Below are 21,021 nucleotides of genomic sequence, written 5' to 3'. Positions count from 1 at the left end.
TACAAGAACTGTTGCTGATAGAAACAAGGTTAGGGGGCTGGTTTCAAAATCATCCTTAGGTCTTGTGGATGTAAGGAACCGAGCATTAAACAGTGCCTGTAAATCCTGCCATGTGGATAGAAAAGGTATTTTTAACCTATGAAGGGGTAAAACATTAATAAAATCTTTGCCTGTTATTGTAATATTTAAGCATGAACCGGGGTTTTGTATATATTAAGACTGGCTTATTTTTCACTGTATCTTTTTGTATGTCTTTTTTAGTACTGTTAGCAATAAAAACTGACAAAACATTTGATATGTAAGATATTAAGGAAGAGTTTCAATTTAAAACACAAAAATGCTGTATTTCTTTCCCTTAGGTTTGACTGGGAGAGAGTGAAGAGGTGAGCCTTCATGCAGCAGGTCAAGCCGCCCACATTGAACACACCCCCCGCTGTGTGGCATGTGACATGCTGGGGGCAAGCCTCCGGACAGTGGCATGTCCCTGCCCCATCACCTGCCTAGTCTAGAGGGGCCCTGGGGAGAGACGGGTGAATGACTATGGGGCATGACACACGCATAGTCCCAGATGTTGTTCTGCATTTTGGGTGTGAAAGGGATCTTCAGAGGATGTCTACGATGTCTAGAGGGGAGCTGAAGTAAATTACTTTAGTAAACCTGTGTTTTCTTTTTTTTCCTTAAAAAAAAATAATCCCTTTCTTTATTTGAAATTTGAAGGCACAGCATTACAGTTGCTTTCTAAAGCAAGTTAGGTGAAATGGTCTGGGGTAGCTGTTCTTGCTAATAAAGTCTATGCCAGACTTTTTACAGACGAGCAAGATAAACACAGATGAAAGAAGGTAGAAATGAACAGCAGAGCCAGAAAATACAGCTCCTCTTTCTAGCATGTACTCTTACGTGTGAGGTCATTGGTGGGAAATCCTAGTATGGCATAGCTTCCCGTAACTCACTCCCACTCCTGGTCATTTGTATCCATAACAAAATATTTAGAAAATTGATTTCAGCTGCCTAAAGCAATGACAAAGTCATGGCAGTGAAGGAACAGATGCCTTTTTTTATAGTTAAGGCAGGTCTCACTGCACAAGTGTTAGAGAAAATAAGGAAATAAAGTGGAGAAATAAAAGAAATGTAAAGCTTGCAGTCCAGTTGTGTTCTAGATTCAGAAAAAGCTACTGCTCCTCTGTGGGCTGGTTTAGGGGGAGCACCTTCATGTGGTGTTACTGGTGAAATCATGGTCCCAGGAAGAGGAAAGGGAGAGGGAATAGTGAAACATTTGGGTCAAGCAGTTCATTCCTGCTTGCCTGAGTGAAAAAAACACTATCAGGGGAGGGGGAACTTGGCAATCCTTGGCTGTTAGTGATGAGAGCTACCAGGAAGACCAAATTTGTAAGAAAAGCCTACAGGTACTGGCGAGAGTATTTCAAATACCCACCATGCAGGATTTAACTCTTGAAAACTTTCTGGAAATCAGTGTATTATTTGAATAAACCACTCAAACTCTCTAGTATGTGACCAGAATGTAGCTTTAGTTTTCTATGTTGATCTTAGCATTTCAACTGTTTATTTGAATCCGTATACATTTATGTGTGTTAATATATCAGGTGCATTTTAAGTTAATAAACAAGATAAATATAACTTAGACTAATCACAAATAAAAATGGAAATTATCATGTTATCTTAAGAGGCTGTTTGATTATCTACCACTTTTTACTGTCATTCAAAATGATTATCAATTAATTTACATTGCAGGAATTTACACGTGAGGTAATGGCAAGTTAAGCGAGGAAAGTTCCACATCACTAGGAATGATATCTTGAAAAATCTTTATCTATACCATAGATTCAGAGATCTAGTAGATGTCTTTTGCAACACCTGATATATTCAATTGTTATTTTGATTCACACTAACATCAGAATTATGGAACACCACCATTATTCATTATTGTTGTCCTTCCACATGGGCAATTGTTTCAACTGAACCCTTCTACATATTATACAATGGTGAAAAGAAATGAAATTTGCTTTTCAGGATTGTACCTTAAGGTGATTTTGTTCTCTCAGAATAGTTACTGATACCAGAGAAAAACTTACATTCTGAAAGTAATTCATATCATTCTCCCTTTCAAGACTTTTAGCAATTTACCTGTTCAAATCATAATCAAACCACAGAAAAGAAATGCCTCAAGCATCCATTTCACTCAATCTTTAACTATTCTGAACTTTCAGAGAACATAACAATCCTTATATACACTTATTCCTAGCCACAGCCTCAACCCCTGCCCTCACCCATGTTTGTCGGTTTTCTTTCCATGATATGAGACTCATTTCTTTTGTCCTATGAAAGTGTATTAAAAGTGCTTACTCCCTTAGGCAAGCCTATCATGCACTGAAAAAACAAAGCCTATCATGAAACTGAAAAAAAAGCAAATTCATCAGGCAACTCTGTGTAAATTACTACTGTGATACTATAAGGCATCACTTCTTAGGTACTTAGCAACATACCTCTTGACTGCACTGACATATAAACTTTTTATTAGTCTCCCATGTTATATGGCAGTGTCACCCAAACTCTCCTCTCCGCTACCTGCGTGGCCTTTGTGGACTATAATCCCCCTTCGTTCCTCCTCCACGCACCTACACACACCCCTGCTCTGTGAATGAAGCGTTGCGGCAGCCATCTCTGCTTGCAGGCACTGGGGCAGCAGTACGACGACTCTGGCGCCACTACTACAGTTCGGTGCCCTTTCCTGCCCACCGTGGCAGAGGAGTTTGTATGAGCTGGGCTGTTTCCAGGCCCAGCACCCCATATGGGAGAGCCCATAGGAGCCAAGGGGATTAGTAGCCAAGGATGGAACAGCTTCATGAGTCCTGTTTCCAAACCTGCCACTGCAGTTGGGTGCTGAGGAAGCACGTCCCATGCTGGACACTGCACCTGCTGGTGGGATTCCCTGCTCCGCTTTGCAGAAATATAAAGGAAACAGTTAAAATAAGTTTTTCAACAGTTTCCACAATAGTAGGTAGTGAACAAAGAGCAGCCAAAAGACATGCAGATGTATTACAGAATTTGGGCCAGAAGTGTTAGCTATAAAAGCTAGGAAGGCAGCATTTATCGAACACAGGCCTTTTAAAACTTACTCTGAATCACAATCTTCCTAAATCAAAATATGTTTTCCCAGTAAACCTTGTCTGTCTTTCTGTGAGCTGTTCCAAGAGGAGCACATACACACATTGACTTTCTTCCTCAGTGAAAACTATCATTCTCACAAAGCTTGAGGAGTATGAGCCGTTTCCCTGCTTGTTTAGTGAAATCCCTGCTCTGGTTTCTCATCTTTCCCTAGGACAAAGCAGAGAGCGTTGCAAATCGTCAGGGACCACAGTCAAGAGAAAAGAAGAATTCTTTCTGCAGTCAGGTCACATTCAAGCAACAAATTTTAATGGAAGAGCTAGGCTGTGAATTCAGTGCATGATTAGAAGAAAAATGTCCTGTCAGTGGAAGCTCTCACAGAGATGGGTTTTAATCAGTGAATATTTTTCCCCTGTATAAGAAAGTCTGGTCACATGGTTATCAACTATGATGTGCAGAAGGAATCATCCTGATGAGTATGAGTGAGCACAGATCTATCGCTGTTAGGATCAGTGAGGCTGTAGTGTGAGGTTTGCCCGTGTGCTTTACACCACTACATGTGCAGACGCAGACTAAGAAATCGGACCTTCTTAGTAAAATACCTCTTCATTACTTAAAGCACATCTGCATGTAAAAAATCAATTAGAGTTGTGTTTTCCAGAAACAAAAAAAGAACCAACAAAGTCAAGCCTATTCAGCCAGAGCTGTCAATCACCATGCAAACACTTGGCCTAGAGAAGGAGTTCATTTCCTTGCTTGGTTTATCAACTTTGCTACTGGAGCAGACCTGATGCAGCACGCTGCTGGAGATGGAGCAGAGCTGTTTGCACTCAAATGCAGCTTGGCAGAAGGGTATGAATTTTATTCCACCTTCCAAGGCACCTATCATGCACTGATTGCCACAGAGGTTGCTGAAACCTCGGCAGTGTCCAGAGAGGCATGAAGACAAATATCCTCGGGAGCACCATGCTTTGGCTTTATGAGTTTCCAGCATCTTTAGTGTCTCAGCAGCCCATCAGTTAACCGCCTCAGACAATATAGTCAATAAAATATCCCTACGGAAGGGAAGGAGATACTGCTTCAGTTTTTCTAAATGAAAAATGTTACATTTCCTTGATCTCTAAAACAAAGTTTAAATTGCTAATCTGTGGTACACTTTCCTCTTTCTCTTATAATTTCCAAACTCCTAGTGCAACATTCAGCATTCTGCTCAGTTCTAAAAATAGCATGTAGGCATACAAGTTTGCTGAGACACTTTAACATGTCTTTACCTCTTCTACCACCTCCCCTCCTTATTTGCAGAGAAGCTTGCCTTGTGTTGGAATCAGTGACCACCCAGTTTGCTGTGCAGCGGGCCACTGCAGTTCCTTGTTCAGCTGCAGTTCAGGTTAACTTGAAAACACTGGAAATGGATCGCAAGGAAATTATCTAATTGAGAATCACAGTAACTACATTGCAGACTACAGGCAGGCACTGCTTCTGCCACGGGGGAGGTAATTTTGGGCAAAAGTTGAAGGAGAAAAAAATTTGATATTTTCCAAATCTTCCATTTATCTCTAGTGCTTCTCCATAATTCTTATTGAAATATCAATGAACTAATAAATAAATAAGCAACCAACTTTTATTTTTACTCTAAATATTTTTCATGTAAATAAAAATATCTCATAATATCTGCACATAATTTCATTGAAATTTTTGTACAATATTGAAAAAATGTCATAGTAATTTTCATGTAAAATGGAAAAAATCTATATCAGGTACTACAAAATGTCTAGAATGATTTAGTTCTCATATCGATTTGTTGACAAGGTGAACATACTACCATATTGCTAATGCTTAAATTGCTGTCCACTATCCCCTCACCTTTAGCCAGCTCTGCTGCAGGAGTTGCCTAACTCTTTTTCACAAATCCATATCGTAACAGTTAATGAATAAATGAGCATGCAAACAACTATATCAGTGGTTTCAATTTTTTTCAAATAAGCTGCTTGAAAAAGGAGACGTCCCTGGAAAAGACAACTGAGATGGAGAAAACACTTTTTTTTTTTGATTCTGTCTCAGAGTTGCTTTATTGACCCAGACTGGTAATTAGACAAATATACTTGTGTATTTTACTACCTACACACTACCATGAATAATGAGGTCTAACTAAATCTAACGGAAAAAGGACAAGAACTGGAATGCAGGTGCATATACAGTCTCTCACTAATTTTGTTTCTCTTGGTTATATTTTTTTAACACTGAAGGCTTGATATTGGGAAAGGTGAAAAGGGCTGTATGCATCCCTGATCCAACACTAAACACTGGAGGAACACAGGCACAGAGTATGATAAAAATACGAGACAACTACTATAAAATATTGGGGGTAATGTCAAAAGGCATAGGCTTGCACAAGCTTCTGTAGCCTCTCTGCAGTCTGTTCCAGAGACCAACAACTCCTTTGTAACATTGCTCAGGCTGAAAAAAATCTGATTTTCAATAATCTTGTGATCACTCCGCACTTACTAATGAATCTGTGAGAAGCCACCAGCCTACCTTAACTGACTATTCATATGGCTAGGAGAAAGTGTTCCTGGCTATTATTGTTGTGATGATGATGATGAAGAACAGGCATGTCTTTCATACCCTCTTTTGGAGTAATGTTGCAGTTCAGCTCTGCAGACAATGCAAATTTAATTTTCCATGCCACTTGTGCAATTGTTTATTATGAAAATAAGATATGTTAACAGTTTCCTAATCAAAAAAGTTGAAAAAGTTGCAAGCAAAATTTCAAGAAAAGATGTAATACCTTCAGGACAACTGTATTTTACCATTCCCATGGACCTTAACACTAAATTACCTCATGTTTTTCTGTCACATGCTGATGTTGACTGGCTTTCTTAATCAATCACACGTCACTCAAGGAAATGGAAAGAGAGCACTGGTGTCAGCACCTACAGGGATTTTCTTTGGAGAACAACATACATGATAGTCCCCCTAGCATCCTTTTCTGTCCAATTATAAAAATAACAGAGCCATAACTAATGGGAAAAAAGGGGCTGCTGCAGTGCCCTGGAGGAACCACATTATATATTGATATCATTAGCTCTTCTGTTACATTTAAATGAATACGAACCAAACTGCAGCTCTGGCTGCCTGAAGGGAGGGGCAAAAGCTGCTTTGCAACCTCTTTCAGAGCAACTCTTGTAGATTTTCAAATGGCATAGAGAAGGCAATATTAACACTGGGGATAGAAGAAGAGCCATCCAATTAACCCAAAAAGGATTCAAGCTTGTGGCTCAGTCATAAAAGCTTGGTCAATGAACTGAAATTCATTAAAGCCACTCCACCACTGCCCCTGATCTTGGTCTCTCTATGGCTCAATAGCTACAATGTTTCCCTTGATTAATTATTTACATGAGACTTATAACCTCCACTTTAATGTCTGTTGTGCTAAATATGGTTTTAATTAGATTCTATTTTTCTCTATTGAAAAAAGTATTTGTCTACCAAATGTCACAATTTATTTTCATATTAAATGATCAAAATTTGGCAGATTCTTTGAAGACAGCAAGACAGAAATAATTCACAAAGTGAGGCAATTGCATGGGGTCAGTATGAGGCACTGACTGGTGACAGATATTTGGAAATGTAATCAGATCACATTGTTTACCATTTCCCTATGGAACTGATGGTGTATGTTCTGGGGAGAAGAACACACATTTAGGTCGCTAAAGAACTGTGAGAAAAAAGTAAGAGGAATTAATTCCTCAAAAACAAGAGGAAGCAATGTTCTTTATGACAAGCATGACTGTATTATTATGAATCATCACAATAATAATTAAAATTCAAAATATTTGAAATCATTCTACCTAGTTAATTAAAACAGGAGAATCTGCAAATGCAAGGATGACAACTCCAAGAACATTAACAATTACATTTTTAGAAGTGTTCAGCATCAATTTACATCAATAATTATGATTTTTTTTGGACAGGTAAGTACTATTTTTACAGAAAATGTGGTAAGAACTAGAAATATCATTAAGGTGGGGTTTTTTTGGCATATCATAACTCATAAAGCTCAAGAAGGGGAAGTGCAAAATCCTGCACCTGGGGAAGAACAGTCGCATGCACTGAAATACGCTAAGGGCTACCCAGTTGGAAAGCAGCTCGGCAGAAAAAGACTTGGGGGTCGTGGTGAACATCAGGTTGAACGCGAGTCAGCAATGTGCCCTTGCCTCAAAGGCGATGAATGCTGTACTGGACTGCATCAGGCAAAGTATTGCCAGCAGATCAAGGGAGGTGATCCTTCCCCTTTCAGCACCGGTGAGGCCACACCTTGAGCACTGGGTCCAGTTCTGGGCTCTCCAGTACAAGAAGTACGTGGGCATACTGGACAGAGTCCAAAGAAAAGCCACCAAGGCGATGAAGGGCCTGGAGCACCTCTCTCCCATGAGGAAACGCTGAGAGAGATGGGACTGTCCAGCCTAGAAAAGAGAAAGCTCAGAGGGATCTTAATTAACATCTATATAAACATCTGAAGCTAGCTGCAAACAGGACAGAGCCAGGCTCTTGTCAGCGGTTCCCAGTGACAGGAGCAGAAGCAATGGGCCCAAACTGAAACACGTGTTTCCTCTGAACATCAGAAAACATGTTTTCACTGTGACAGTTATCAAGCCCTGGCAAAGGTTATCCGGGGGGTTGTGGAGTCTCCCTCTTGGAGATATTCAAAAGCTGTTTAGATACAGTCCTGGGCAACCTGCTCTAGGTGGCCCTGCTCGACTGGGGGGTTGGACCACATGACCTCCATAGATTCCTTCCAACCTCAACCATTCAGCATGATTCTGTAACACAGAGTGCAATTTTTCTACCAGTGGTAGACGTGTCACGGAACATCCCGACACTGTATTACAAGCTGCTTTAGAATTCTGTCGCCTCTTGGAGGAAAGCACACAACATCTATAAATTCAGGAATCGAAAGGTGCGCTGGGAAGACATCTTCTCAGGGCACATACTTTAGCAGATATGTTTTATATGCTCTTCTTGTCTAACCCAAATCCTGGAAGACAGTGACATGACACAAACATGTGGTTTTGTCATCTCTCGCATGCAGAATCATGGTTAGATATACCCAGCTATGAAGCCCTTCTCTAACCACTATACAGTGATGCAAGCTGCCTCAGCACTGTCACGCTGCTATATCCATACTGGAAGCATTCCTGTACCAGAGCGAACACATGCGCCAGACCAAGGCAACCAATACTGAATGAAGATCAACTTCTTTATCTTCAAACTCTTTAATGGTTTTGGCCCCAATGGTCTCTACGGCACCAGAGAAAGAATTTCAGACTAAACCAAGCTCAGCAGCTACTATTGATAACATCTTCACCATAAGACAAACCTTTCTTGACAGTCAGAATGAGGCCAAATATAAATTAAATTAATTACCACAATAAACAAGGAACATCTCAATCCTTGTAGATTTGTACCCAAAGTTCTGTTTTCTGTCTTCACATCAAGAGGGCACATGTCCAAGAGTGAAAGAACATTCAGAAACAGCACAGAAACTCAATCCTTATCCAGACAAAGTCTCAGCTCCATGTCCCATTTTTCAGCTGGGGAGAAGATGGTAGAACTATGGACACAAGACAGGTGTGATATGGAGAAATAGTGTGAAATGGGGACAATGGACATCAATTGTGATTGTATATGTCTGCTCAAGGAATGTGGGTATGGTGACTGGTCATGGGTGCGGTGTCTGGTCACATAGGCACACAGCTTTGAGGAGACAACTACAGTTTTGAGGAGACGCCTGCCCTTCTTCCTCTAACAAAGGGGAGACGGGGAGACACCTGCCCTTCTTTCTCTAACAAAGGGGCTATTTAAAAGAGAATGAGAAAAGGATGAGAGATATTCCAATGCTATCTAGAGAGGGAGTGCTAAGTTTCCTTGCTGAAGAAGATGGGATGGTCACAAGAACATGAATCACCTACAAACCTGCAAGACCACCACATTCCAGGCAACGGACTGATAAGCTAATTAACATACGAAGCGGGGTTTAGGTAACAAATATGTATAGGCATTAATTGAATATTCATTTGTTTCATTGTATAAATGTGGGATGGTTCGTCACTTCGGGTATGCACGCTTGTGGAGGAGCGATCCCCCGTGCATCTGCGCGCAATAAACATACCTACTTTATAACTTTCGAGTTACAGAGTCTAATTCCGCATGTCAGTTTTGGCGAGCCAGGCAGGAGGATTTCTGCTCGGCCGAGGGACCAGCTGCGGAGCGGACGCTCCTAGGCGCGCCCCGGGAGATTTCCTCGGAGGAGCCTCCTCTTCTCAGCTGTTCCCCCGGGAGCAGAAGAGAACCCCTGGATCCGCGGATAAAACGGTATGTTTAGTAACGGGGCGGCTGGTGAGACGCACGGAGACGTCCGGCGCGCAGCGTAGTCCCCAGGAGGAAAGGTACCTTGGGAGGGGGTTTGCTGACCGAGGGGTGGCCGCTAGCGATCTTGAGGGCAGATCGAGCAAACCCGAGGTGACTGCCATTCCTAAAAGCCCGGAGGCCTCGTGACGGAAAGCGGGGGGGCGGGACGGAATAAGGCGGAACCTCACAGGAACAAGAGGGACCTCTTAGCAAAAGTAAAAGGGAAACTTTTGCGTAGGAAAAAGAAAAAGGGGGAAGCTAAAAACTTCCATTGGGTTGTCTTAAGAATTGGGGAATTCCTAGAATATAACAACTGAAATAGCGCTCTGTGTCTTGTTTGTTCTATGTGTTGTCTTGTTACATGTTCAAAACTCGGAGTTATGAAATGTATATTGAAAAATAATAATATTCTGGTAATTCGTGGCAAATAGCGGAAAACTTAACACTCTGCTTAAGACCAGGAAAAATGTGTTTTTTTGTTTGTTGTTTGTTTTTTGGCAATTGTTCATTGAAATGCATACTTTGTGAACTGTCAAGTGTTCCTAAAAGTTGTACATAAGTGCACGGTACCGTATAACATACTGCTTGTGTGACTGAGGGCTGCCCGGAGAGTGTGAATGGTGTGATTGAGATGCGCATTTTGATTTTCCGTGTATGGCTTAATTATTTTGACTGAGTGTGAGTGCAAGAGTGCTTGAGACACGCGTTTGAGTGCAATACGAGTGAGGAGCTCTATCCGCGTTTCCGACCTTGGGTGGCTAAGGCGGCCGGAGAAAAACAAAGTAATTAAAATTGTAAAATGGGAAATGGAAGGAGTAAGCCCTGTGAAAAATCGCCCTTGGGTTGTATATTAAAACATTGGAGTGATATCGTAGGACATGGTGGTACCGAAAATAGAAGGAAATTGATTAAATATTGTAATCAGTGGTGGCTTTTGTATAAATTGGAGTGATGCGAAATGGCCTCAGGAGGGAGGAACGTTAGATTATAACACTCTCCTGCAATTAATGTTGTTTCTGAGGAGAGAGGGAAAATGGGACGAAGTATCGTATACAGACATGTTCTTCGTCCTCCAGGACAAACCTGAGTGGCAAAAGGACTGTGGATTAGTACCCCCTCGGGATCCTATGGTACTAACACTAGAAAGAGTGAGGGATTAACATCACCTGATCTTTGATTATGGCTCTAGAAAAGGATAGGAAAAACCCCTAAGACCTAAACTAGAAAGATGTTCTTGTTGAAATTTTTGTGTTAAAAGCTCAGGTTGCGGTTCCTTCTGTGGAGCAACTAGAATGAAACACGTTGTGAGATAAAAACTTGTACTAATGTATGTAAAACCTGAGGCGGGGGTGGGTGGAGAATCAAAGACCTTGTGAAAGTGTTAAAGTATTGGGGTGAGTTTGTACAAACCCCCGTACCCCCTCGAAGGTGCGACTGAGTCACGCTGGATGCACGGCAGGGTGTTTGCTGTTTGCCTGCGAAGGCTGATATGTAATGGCACAGACTTAAAGCAACAAGTAGCAGGTTTGCATTCAGGGTAAGAAAGAGTTAAAGCAGAAATGCTGCTGCAGAGGCAGGCCTGTGTAACCTGCAGAGCAGGAACAGCATCTCCTGCCCCGAATCCTCCTGATGGTGGGGAGGAGGGGATTGCTGTTGCTGACAATTGAGCAGAAGGACCTGACAATGTCACCCCAATTGCTGCAGCATTTGCAATACAACAGGACCCCTAACTGCCCTTTAGGGCAGGGAATGGGTATGAGGTGGAATTTTAGTGAATACGAAACCAACTTATTTGTTGAACTTCAGTAAAAAAATAATTATTTGTTACAGTTGTGGGAGCTGCTGGCCACCAGGAAAACATCCTGAAACCTTTAAAGTACAAACTAAGAAAACAAACAAGAATGCCAAATTCCCCAAAGGCCCTTCTTGGTAAGGACTTATTAGAACAATTGGAGGCAACAATCAAATTTAAAAAAGGGGAAGTTACTCTGGAGGTAAATGATCATCAATACATACAGGTTATGAGCCTATCTTTGGCCAGTACTCCTATAAAAAGGGAAATTGATACCAGAATTATTGATCAGGTATATCCCGGAGTATGGGCAATTGACATGCCGGGATGTGCCAAGAATGCATCACCTGTTATAGTAAAATTAAAGGAAGGACAGGGTGCGATAAGAATTAAACAATACCCACTGAAAAGGGAAGATAGGGAAGGAATTCGTCCAAATATAGAGCGATTCATAGAATTAAAACTACTAAAAGAATGTGAGTCAGAATTTAACACACCTATCCTCCCAGTTAAAAAACCTGATGGGTCTTATAGGATAGTTCAGGATTTAAGGGCCATTAACAAAATAACAGAGGATCTGTATCCTGTAGTAGCTAACCCCTATACCTTACTAACCACCCTGACACCTGACCTAGCTTGGTTCACAGTTTTAGACTTAAAAGATGCCTTCTTTTGCCTCCCTCTCCATGAAGCCAGCCAAAGAATTTTTGCTTTTGAATGGGAAAATCCCAGAAGCGGTCGAAAGACCCAGCTCACATGGACGGTGTTGCCACAGGGGTTTAAAAATAGCCCCACAATTTTTGGAAACCAATTAGCAAAGGATTTGGAGTTATGGGAACCACCGTCAGGAGAAGGGAAAGTGTTACAATATGTAGACGATCTTCTTATTGCAACCAGAACCGAAGAATCTTGTATTATTTGGACTGTGAGCCTGCTGAACTTTCTGGGACTACAAGGATATCGGGTTTCTAAGAAGAAGGCACAGGTGGTGTTACAACAAGTCACATACCTAGGGTACGAGATCAGTGCCGGACAACGGGTCCTAGGGAAGGCCCGAAAAGAAGCCATATGCCAAGCCCCCCGACCACGAACTGTAAAGGAACTGCAGACATTTCTGGGAATGACAGGATGGTGCAGGCTTTGGATATGTAATTATGGCTTGCTTGTTAAACCATTATATTCCCTGATAGCAGCTAATCAGAAGGATCTTCAGTGGGATGCTGAATCAGACAGAGCTTTCCATGAACTGAAGAAAGCCTTGATGTCGGCACCAGCACTAGGACTTCCTGATGTGAGTAAGCCATTTTTCCTATTTTCCCATGAGAAACAGGGAATGGCATTAGGAATACTGGCACAAGATTTGGGACCATACAGATGGGCAGTGGCATACTTCTCTAAACAGCTGGATGCCACTGCAAAAGGGTGGCCTGGTTGCCTGAGAGCAGTAGCAGCTGTCATCCTAAACATCCAGGAGGCCCGGAAGTTTACCTTGGGCCAGAAAATGACTGTCTTAGTATCCCACACAGGGTCTGCAGTCCTTGAAACAAAAGGGGGGCATTGGCTCTCCCCACAGAGATTCCTAAAATACCAGGCCATAATGGTGGAACAAGATGATGTTGAGATCGTGACTACAAACATCGTCAATCCGGCCTCATTTCTTAATGGGAATGTTGGCGAATCAGTCGATCATGACTGTCTAGAAACAATCGAAGCCACTTATTCTAGTAGGACAGATCTCAAGGATGTTCCTATTAATGGAGCTGAACATTGGTTCACGGATGGGAGCAGCTATATGCTGAACGGAAAACGACATTCCGGATATGCTGTTACAACCTCTGAAGAAGTGATAGAATCGGGACCGCTACCAGCTGACACTTCGGCACAGAAGGCTGAAATCATAACCCTTACTCGAGCTCTGGAGAGAGCTCAGGGAAAACCTATAAATATTTGGACTGATTCTAAATATGCCTTTGGAGTGGTACATGCTCATGGAGCAATATGGAAAGAAAGGGGACTGTTAAACTCCCAAGGAAAAATCATCAAACATGCGGAAGAAATTTTGAAACTCCTAAATGCGGTCCAGCTTCCTGAAAGGGTGGCAATTATGCACATCAAGGCACACCAGAAAGTGAGCACAGAATTAGAAAGAGGAAATGAACTGGCGGACAGGGAAGCAAAACAGGCAGCCAGAAAAGCAATCAAGGTAGAGGGTGCGCTAATACCCGATGGACAAATATCTCTAGAAGGTAAACCAGACTATACTAAAGAAGATCGCAAACTGATTTCTGACCTAGAGGGATCATATAATGAGGAAGGGTGGGCTGTAATCTCACATGGGAGAATAGTGATTCCTTCCTACATGGTATGGTCAGTAGTTCGGGAAGAACATAGAAAAAGGCACTGGGGGGCAGAAGCTCTATATAAGGATCTCACTAAAAACATAATAGCACAAAATTTGTATACTACTATTAGACAAGTAACCCAACAATGTGATCTTTGTCTCCAGACTAATCCTAAGATTACCAAGGGGCCAAAGTTGGGAAAAATTGGGAAAGGAAATGTTCCAGGGCAACATTGGCAGATTGATTTCTCGGAACTTCCTAAAAAAGGGGGGTGTCGATATTTATTGGTACTAACAGATACCTTTTCAGGTTGGCCAGAAGCCTTCCCGTGCAGAACTGCTAAAGCCCGGGAAGTGACCAAAATACTGCTCCAAGAGATAATACCTAGGTTTGGAGTCCCAGCAGTAATGTCCTCGGATAGAGGACCACATTTTGTGTCCAGAATAATGCAACAGATCAGCCACCATCTAGGAATAGATTGGCAATTACATACCCCATACCGACCACAATCGAGTGGCCAGGTGGAAAAGATGAATCATCTAATCAAACAACAGATTGTCAAGCTAGGTCAAGAAACAAATCTAACTTGGCCCCAATATTTGCCATTAGCTCTTACACGAATTCGAACTAGACCAAGAGCAAAAGAGGGGCTTAGCCCATTTGAAATTTTGTATGGACGACCCTATGGGGTACAAAAGGGGACGTCTTCACAGATTGGTGAAGAAACAATGACTTCCTATATGGTGGCACTAAACAAACAATTAATAAGAATTGAGAAGCATGTGATGGGAACACGCAGTAGGGGTCTGGATGGACCTGTTCACGATATACGACCAGGGGACTATGTATATGTTAAGTGTTCTGCAGATAAAACCCTGGAACCACAGTGGACCGGACCTTTTCAAGTCCTACTCACCACCTACACTGCAATCAAGGTTGAGGGACAGAATTCTTGGATTCACCATACCCGGATCAAGAAAGCCCCTGCAACTTCGTGGAGAGTAACCCCAGATAAAAAAGAACTGAAACTCAAATTTACTCGGACAAATGGGAATAATGTGGGTGGCAAGTAAGTGAACCTGAGCGGTTGTGGATCCACCATATGGGAAGGGCACCACAACAAACAACATAGAACAAAAGAGTCTGGGACTGAGCCAGTGGCCAGTCTTGCCCAACTTGTTATCAGTAAGCCCCAACTCAAACAAAGATATTTTTGATTAAAACAGATTTTATATGTATATATGAGGAACGTTTAGATTCTTAAAATGATCAGTAGTGGGTTTAAACCATTTGTGGGTTTTTGTACCCTCTCTCTTGCCTACAACCAAGAGCCTGATAACTGGCCTTGGAATCATGCCCAGAAAAAACACACTGGAATAATGGGAAAGGTGGACTCAAAGACGAAACTAGCTATGGTGGTTTTTTCTGAAAATGAGGTATACCAAAGGAATCAATGGGATTAGGAGGATGTACACAAAGTCGACCAATTATGGGGAAAATTAGGAGATAGGATAAAAGTAGGGTGTCAAACATATAATGAAAAAGATAACACCAAGATTTCAGGAGACACCCTGATTAATGTCAGAAAGGTAGATAAGGAATTTACCCTTCTAAATACAACCATGTGCTTTAATTCACGGGAATGTTGGCACAATTTTACCTTAACCGAGCCCATCTTTATAATATGCCTAGGAAAATATCCTTTTGAACATAGAACATGGGCCAGAAAGATAGGTGACAAGTGGCAAACAGTAGATTAAGAATCTTGTATTATGCGAGAACAGCAGGGCTTCCTCTGTGAAAGCAATACTATAATGGCCCAGGATACTTGTTTAGATACAGATCAGAAAATATGTCATTTCGAGGCCCAACCAAACGCAAACTTGAAAACAGTAATTATATATGCAAGGAAGGAATGTGCGTGTTTGAGAACTAAGTGTAACACAATAACTGTAGATGAGGAGGTAAAGGAGACTGCACAATATTCAAATTATTGTATTTGTAATTTTACTACTATGACAGGATGCGATTTTAGTTACTCAGCCCCAGTAGTGTCTCATCAATTCTTAAAATCCAACTTTACCCTATCACAGATGATAATTCCTACTAAATATAAGTAGTATAAAAGAACTATTAAAACATGCAGATTTACAACGTATACTGAAAGAAACCAAAGAAAAGGGACATGAAACTCTTCTTACGATCCATCATGATGTAGAGGGGATCAAGAAAGTTTTAAAAAAGGTAGAACAAGATGGAAACCATAATTGGTGAGATACTCTTGGCTGGTCACCTTCTGCAACAGGAATTCTTAACACTATGGTACACCCCGTTGTGATCTTATTGATCAGTTGAGGAATTTCCTTAATACTAACCATTATGTTATATTTGTGGGTTTGGAGAATGTTTAAAAGGATAACACTTATGTATGATGCTTTAGTTTAAAAGGGTAACACTTATGTATGATGCTTTATATCATTCCGGAAGACTGCTTAAGTAAAAGAATTTACTTAGTTTGATAGAAAAGGGGGGATTGATATGGAGAAATAGTGTGAAATGGGGACAATGGACATCAATTGTGATTGTATATGTCTGCTCAAGGAATGTGGGTATGGTGACTGGTCATGGGTGCGGTGTCTGGTCACATAGGCACACAGCTTTGAGGAGACAACTACAGTTTTGAGGAGACGCCTGCCCTTCTTCCTCTAACAAAGGGGAGACGGGGAGACACCTGCCCTTCTTTCTCTAACAAAGGGGCTATTTAAAAGAGAATGAGAAAAGGATGAGAGATATTCCAATGCTATCTAGAGAGGGAGTGCTAAGTTTCCTTGCTGAAGAAGATGGGATGGTCACAAGAACATGAATCACCTACAAACCTGCAAGACCACCACATTCCAGGCAACGGACTGATAAGCTAATTAACATACGAAGCGGGGTTTAGGTAACAAATATGTATAGGCATTAATTGAATATTCATTTGTTTCATTGTATAAATGTGGGATGGTTCGTCACTTCGGGTATGCACGCTTGTGGAGGAGCGATCCCCCGTGCATCTGCGCGCAATAAACATACCTACTTTATAACTTTCGAGTTACAGAGTCTAATTCCGCACGTCAGGTGTATGTTGCTTAATGCAAGGTTGGAGGTGTTCACACATTCCCTCATTAGGATGGTAGAAGAGCTTAATAGGACAGAATGTTCCTGAATGGAAATTCAACACCATCTCAATAAATGTCATAAATGTCACTGTAATCACCAGATGTCACATGAAAACATACCTTTCTCTACCATGTCAAAAAGGTAGGGGATAAATTTCTCTGGCAGAGATTTAAAAAATAAAATGTTCTTTACACCCCTGTGGGTAAAGAGACCATCCCTGCCAGTTCCTGCCTCAGTCCACTCTGAGGAACGAATTGCAGCTAAACGTTTGCCCTCAATGGCTGCAAATAGGAGGGAATTCCTGCAGACCTGGGAGCATTCCTGGCACGGGCATGCCATCACCCATGCCATTGCATATGTTGCATATGCATCAGGTTGGCCTGCTCTAGCCACCGCTCTCCCCACACAGTTCCCAGGCACAGTTTTGGTCAGGAGAACAATCCCAGGGATTATTCCTGCTGGGTGGCTTGAACGCACCAGCCTGTTTTGGAGGCTGAGACAATCAGCAGAGATGTGAGTTGTTCTGAGCCAGCTGGCCACAGGACGCAGCTGCCTTGGCACGTTTAATTTATGCATATAGATGCAGTCTATCCGTCTTGCAGGAGAATCGTTTGGACTCAAAGTGACCACAGTATCCAACTCCCAATTTGGCTGCCAGGAGTGCTTTTTCTTACACTTGTGATATTACAACCTCATTGTGTTCTGTAGAAAGTAATATACTTTTCTATGTTTTGTGCTTGGTAGTGTTACTGATAAGCCGTTCCACGCTGATTAATCCCCAGCTTTACCTTAGGCAGGTATGCTCACTGCTTATCACTCTGCTACGGAAAATATTCAATACTCTTAACCTCCCTACATCATGCCTGGCTTTATAGAGTAGCGAAAATGTGGTGACTCTCCAGTAAAAGTGGTTTTTTTTGTGAGTGATCCTCATCTGTAGGTCCAACAGTCACCTAGGGGTTACAATAATTGACACTTATGAGAGACAACAGACAGACCTTTATTAAGCAGTGCTTTTCTTCAAAATACCTGCATTTAGTCAGCATCGACATGCCAAACAGCATAAATGTTTTGCATGTTTTTAGGTTTAGGTTTTTTCCTTTCTTTCCCCCCACTCTTCCTTCAGAGGTCTAGATTTTAGTTACGGCTCTTCTGCACATTGCTAAGAATGGGTGGAAAGTTAACCTCACCTTACGCAATGCAGCGTTGTGAGAAGCAGTCTAGCTGTGTCAGCCTATCGCTCTGCCAAAATTAATTTGTTTTGCTATTTCAGCACTGATGAAGTTACACAGCTGCTAATTCCAGAGCTACCTCAGTGAGCCCTAGCTTGGGGGGGCTCTCTGCCTCACAATGTAGCTGTTGGACAAGCTTATTGTGACATTACGCTCAGGGTCTGATAAAAAAATCTCTGCAACCACTTGGAGAACTTTTTAAAACTCAGGCAATTGAAGCCAGTGTTACCTGGCATCTAATACTCCCAGTGTGAATTCTCTATTTTCAAATAACAAAAAAGGCTCTATGAAGGGCCCTTCTCATGGTTGCTAAGCTGTCACCATTTTGATTGTAATATTAATTTGTTCTCCAAAAATTCGGTAAAGATGATCTGCCTTGCATTTTAAAATTAAAGGTGTTGTATGGAAGGATTTATTCATCAAAATAATATATACAGTGCCATACACATCAAATAAATGTAGATTTTAAATGTACAATTTAAATTTAAGTCTTTCTCACTGTTAATTGCATCCCATTCTCTCACATTTCTCTTGATTTTTCCCCAATCTAAAGAAATTTTAACACCTTCAACTCCCAATCACTTCAATAGCTACCCAGAATCAGGATGAGATATGAAGTTGCTGTTCCACCCATAAAATGTACTTTTTTTTTTTTTTAGAAACAACTATAAAGCAAATACAATAAGAGCCTTACTGTGTTAGAATTAAATAAATGATTGTCGAGCTTATTCCCTGAAGCAGGGTCTAATGTAGTCACAGCAGCAGCAGCATTCTGTGCATATAAAAATTTTTATAACAGTTAAAAAAAAAGATTTCAATAAAAAGTCACCTTTCAAAAACGGCAAATGGCTGCTAGTGAGTTATGTATCGCGACAGGTATCCAATATTTACCCCTGGAGGGATTTCTTTTTATGGAGGCTCTAACTCCCTACCAAATGGAAGTGCTCACCTTCCCAGTTGTGTGGACAAGGGTTAGCATGATAAAATGATTTGTTATGCCAATAAAGTTTTTGTTACACTGTAAAACGGTTTGTTACGCTACTACTGCTACATAAAAATGTTATGAAAATTAAGTAGGTTGTAACATCCAAAAAGGAATAGGCTACTTTTAGGACTAGCTACTAGGACAAGAAAAAAAGAAGGCTCTTCTGATCTACAGTTCTTCAGTACTGTAAAAAAGACAACCTACACGACCTTTTAAATAACAACTGAAATTGGTACCCCAATTAGGAAAGCAGTTATGCATCCAAAATGAATGGGAACTTCCTCAGGTCAACAGTACTCAGAAAATGAGAGGGAACTGCAACAAGTTTGATAATCTGGGCAGTAACTTCTCTCCTGTGTGACAGTAAATTAAACAATCCTAAATTACAAATCAGAATGGAAACTGAAGTGCAAGCTCACAATATGCTAACCATAAAGCACCACAGATGGAATAGCAAGATAGTAAGACTGAAGGAAAACCTTACTTTCCATATGGGATTTTAATTTTAACATTGCATATATCAGATCAAAGCAGATCTGAAACTGGCAACTGTTTAATTCACAGTCAAGCCTTACAAGTTCCTGGCACACTTTGAACTTGCAATGAATTGTATCCAGTATTTATTTATGATTGTTCCAGGCAATCAGTCACTCCGTAAGAAGGGGAAGGCCTGTCACATCTTACACTTTATAATTGTTACATAATTTTTATACTTTTCCTTTTTCGTATTTCTTTGAGCTTGTATGTATTACATGTTTTTATTTTATTATTCTAATATTTGTGTTCCTGTCATTTGGTTAATTTTGACCAGAATATACTGTACTGATAAGTGCAGAAGGAAAAAGTTCTGATTTTAACAACCGGCTGTATTTTCATGGAACTCTAAGTTTGTTTCCGATCTCAAAAATTCTAGAAGAATTTCTAACATGATATATTTTTTTCTTATAGAAGTAAGGAAGCATTGGAAATATTTATGGGTTTCTCCTTTTAAACCAACGACACTTCAGTTTTTCCTTGTACAGGCTCGCTGAAGCAGAATGACCAGAACTGCTTTGCGAGGGGAATTTGCTGCAAACAAAGAGCTCATGGGAGAAGCAACCTGCTTGGAGTATCAGGCCCCCACCAGAGTAAGGATGGTGCATCCAATTAAGCTCTGCCAATGCAGTGGGCAAAATTCTTCTGCAAGGCTTTCAATAGTGTATGTTGACATACACAGGACTGGGCCTCAAGTACTTTTGGCTTCACTGGAAACAATCCTGACTCAAAGTCTTTGCTACCTGACTGAAGGACAGGAGAAGGCTTGTGTAGGTGCTTGTGATGGCGTTTGTTCCTGCAAAGCTGACAGGCTAGGAGCAGACACATGGATCGTGTAGGTGCATGTGATGTTGCCGGTGCACTGACCAAGCGCGGTAATTCAGACCTGCGTTGCCGAGTGCGAGTTCATTAATCATTGATGTAAGATACAAGTTCATCAAATTTTGATTAAAAACAGTGGTAAGGAGAAAGCTCTCAGCATCTTACATCAGGCATTTAGTAATGCCTAAAATTATCTGGAACTTTTAGACTGCTTTGTTCTAGAGAGCTGGACAGGATGATAGGTGTAACTACACACACTGTTCTTTTTTCTTTCAAAAGAAAAATGTCCTTAACTTGAAAAAATATAAACATTAAAATTTGAAAATAATTATAAACTAATGAGTGAGACTTATCCTACAAATCCCTTGTACTTTGCTCGTGGCAGTATTTACCGGTCAGTCAGTAAATCGGCACTGAATAGACTGGGAATATCCAGCCTTTCTGGTTGCTCAGACCAGGTAGCTCATCTGGCCAGTAGGCATGGACTGCAGACTGCATGTCTTCTCCCACTGTCTGACGAGCACTGGTGGCCATAGTTAGGAGCATGATCCACAAGCATTTATGTTCTCAGAATAGGTCTGGACATAGGCGATGTATCAGACCTACGGGCAGCCAGTTGGG

General features: G+C 41.2%; 1 protein-coding gene across 2 annotated transcripts in view; it reads right to left on the bottom strand.

The window, feature by feature from the left end:
* The window catches only part of NKAIN3 (sodium/potassium transporting ATPase interacting 3), a 375,006-nt gene that overhangs the window by 76,299 nt on the left and 277,686 nt on the right, over positions 1–21,021 (bottom strand). The window lies entirely within an intron of this gene.

This window comes from Falco naumanni, chromosome 3 (genome assembly GCF_017639655.2).
Source record: "Falco naumanni isolate bFalNau1 chromosome 3, bFalNau1.pat, whole genome shotgun sequence".
Taxonomy (NCBI): domain Eukaryota; kingdom Metazoa; phylum Chordata; class Aves; order Falconiformes; family Falconidae; genus Falco; species Falco naumanni.
Note: the sequence above shows the minus strand (reverse complement) of the source record. Positions and strands in the feature narration are given on the sequence as shown.